The sequence below is a fragment of the Odontomachus brunneus genome, unplaced genomic scaffold (genome assembly GCF_010583005.1).
Source record: "Odontomachus brunneus isolate Ranch 3 - 2012 unplaced genomic scaffold, Obru_v1 Obru_scaffold_310, whole genome shotgun sequence".
Lineage (NCBI taxonomy): Eukaryota > Metazoa > Arthropoda > Insecta > Hymenoptera > Formicidae > Odontomachus > Odontomachus brunneus.
This window is the reverse complement of record NW_022639760.1, coordinates 221226-224364: the sequence shown is the minus strand read 5'-3', so window position 1 is coordinate 224364 and position 3139 is coordinate 221226. Positions and strand designations below refer to the sequence as shown.

General features: G+C 33.7%; 1 protein-coding gene across 2 annotated transcripts in view; it reads left to right on the top strand.

Annotated features, from left to right (window-relative positions):
- The first annotated feature begins 76 nt into the window (after positions 1-76).
- The window catches only part of LOC116853355, a 14598-nt gene continuing 11535 nt past the window's right edge, over positions 77-3139 (top strand). The window contains exon 1 of one of the 2 annotated variants that reach the window (XM_032834417.1): positions 77-759. The gene's annotated coding sequence lies outside the window, so the exon portion shown is untranslated. Of the gene's footprint in view, positions 777-3139 lie in introns of both variants that reach the window. The other variant, XM_032834416.1, reaches the window with a different exon arrangement.

Genomic DNA, 3139 nt, shown 5'->3' with positions numbered 1-3139 from the left:
TTTCTTTCTTTCTTTCTTGCTTCCAAGACGACCATAAAAATTTTTTCATCATGAATGAGTAGTGTGTTTTTTGAAAAGGCAGAGTTTTCTAACTTGAAGACATTTGGAGATGTCCATTTGCCATAAATTCGTATTGTAAAGAAAGTAATTTATTAATAATATATAATCACATTTTTTAGATAATGATTAGATATCAAATGTAGACTTTACGTTTATCATTACTTTGCAGCAAATTCTGAAAGAAAATCTTCACAATAATAGAAGAAATAACGGAAATGGTAACGAATCGTTATTTCTTAATTAACGATAATGGATTATTTTTAAAACATATAACGTGCTCGATTAAAAGTTACTTTTTAAAAGTAACATTTCAAACACTGAATGTATGATTATCTTTTCGTTCGTTCCAAACATTAGCTTCAAGTTTCAACTCGATGGAACCCTATAAAGCGCGTTCGAAAACTTTACCCGGGTGCTCTTCCTCTCTCTTTATCTCACTCCAATGCAGCGAGTGCACCCGAATAGAATTTTCGAACGCACGCATGGAGGCGCGATGGAGCGCGATACAGGTACGATGGAAGCATGATAGACGCGATGGAGGCACGATGGAACGCGGTGGAGGCATGATGGAACTACGATGGAGCCCTATGGAGGCGCAATGGAGCGCGATGGAAGCACGATGGAGGCATGATGGTGCGCGATGGAGGCATGACGGAGTTTTGATGGAGTACGATAAAGCGCGATGCAGGCACGATGGAGGTATGATGAAGCGCGATGTAAGCACGACAGTTAATATAATATAAAAGTCTATTTATATTTATCTGTCGAATCGAACGGATACTGGCCCTCTCCCTCCTTTTTTATTAGTGCACATATTTTCATCTAATTCTACAGAATTTTATATTAACTGCGAATCGGATATGGAACAAATAAATAAGAAAAGAATTTAAATAGGTTAGTAAAGCATGTTTGAAAAAAATAAGACGAAATGAATCTCAGTGCATATATTTCATTTTACTTAAATTCATTTTACTTAAATTTTTGTTAAATTTTTCTCTCGATAGAAATTCTATTTAAACGTTTACATATAAATAGCATACGTATTTCTGCAGGCATTAAAATTACAAAAATTTTTAGGAAAGTTTCAAAATTTCTTTATGATATATTAAGTTGATGCGTCCCGAGCCTTTTCCTGAAAATAGTTGCAACAGGTCACAATAGCACAAATGGTTTTAGTCAGAACAATGCTGCAGGTAACATTTGGGCGAACTAAAATCTTTAAGTATTTTTTCGAATTTAAATGTTTACAGATATCCTGACATTTTTATATGTGTCAATATGGTTGACATGGAAGTAGGGATATCTTGAAATCGAGGAGAAAATTCCAGAATTGGAGGTTCTTTAATGTTCTGGCTAAACTTCGAAGGAAGCTACGTTATAAGAAATGATGCCATATCTGATGTAACATTGTTAAGATATTATGAATCCAAGTGTCCTTCTATGTAGCATGTATGTGATTTATTTTGTAGGATGCATTCCACGCGAGTGTACGTGTAGTCTGCAGAACATAACTTCCTATAATTTTTTTAGGAACTATACAGGCAAAATTATTTCTCTTTAGAACGCTTCATTGAAATAGTTTAATGTATAACCAGAAAATCTTTGCAATTTTTCTCTTCTGATACTACTTGTATTGATGTACTTCTCCCATCGTCGTAATTGTCGTAGTGATGTTACTCTTTTATATCTTTGTTTAACCGATTCCAACGATCCTGATCCTGTTTTATCACTTCTCCAGTTTTTCACAGCTTGCCTTTTATAGTCGCTTGAGATTGCTGCATCAACAGAAGTACAAATAACTTCTTCTGGAAAATAATTCTCACTTTCATCATGCTCCAACAGATCAACTGTTTCTGCCTCTGGAACCTCATTTGAATCATAAAAATCTAGTGTTTGCTCCTCTTCTAGTTGAAATTTGTTTTCATCTCCTATTTCTTAAAGTATATATTCAATCTTCTCATTTACTTTCACTTCTTCCGAAGTTATCGGACATCGTGGAAGGTTGAGAGCAGATAATATTGCATACAGGAACAGTATGACATTCCAGTATGATTAAATAACATTATTCTAAAAAAAATTAAAATTATATATTTGTCTCCATGTGTGATTATACACAAAATAAAACATATTTTATAATTAACATTATGTCTTCTTGAGTTAGTTTTGATTTTCTTTTCCTCTCTCTCTTGATATCAGAGATATCAGTCAATGTAAAACAAATCAATAAATGAAAACGTAATAATAATTTTTATTACGTTTTTTCTTTTTGTTTATTACGATAGTAGGGGAAAAATATATAAAATTCAGTAATAAATATCAGACTCGCTAAATTATCGTGATAAGAAAAGACTAAATAGCCGAATGGAATACTCGAAAAATGGATAAAAAGAAAAATAAATAATAAAAAATAGGAGAGGAGGCGACTTATTTTTGAGGATAGATGACGAGACGATCGATCTTTAATAGTTGTGCTCCGAACGGGCTTTGGGCTAATTAGTGGCGAATTTACGGAGCACTTTTACTTTTTTCCTTGGTTTTTTTTTAACCGCGCAAAAGAAATTTATCGATTGTATGTAAATTAGAAGAGTGTCCGCGTCGTATAGAGTCAGGAAAGAAGGAGCAGCTTCACTGTAATGATGTGATTGAGGTGGAGATAGAGATACCTTGAAATCGAGGAGAAAATTCTGGAACTGGAGGTTTTTCAATGTTCTGATTAAACTTTGAAGGAAGCTAAGTGATAAGGAATGATGATACATCTGATGACACATCTGATTTACCGTTGTTAAGATATTATTCGCCCAGGTGTTCCTCTATCTAACATGTGAGTGATTTACTTTCCAGGATTCATTCCACGCGAAGGTATGTATAGTCTACAGAACGTATAACACTTCCAATAATTTTTTTAAGGTCTATCTTATTTTCTTACTTTTTGATGCTCTACAACATATTCAAAGTACATCAAAATCGGTGAGGGACAGTTCCGTCAGATCCCTTGTGAGAATTGAAATGTTAAATGACTAAGAATAAGAAATGTACAGTATGTTTGATAAGAGCGTGTACGGCAAAACTTTTTCCTCGA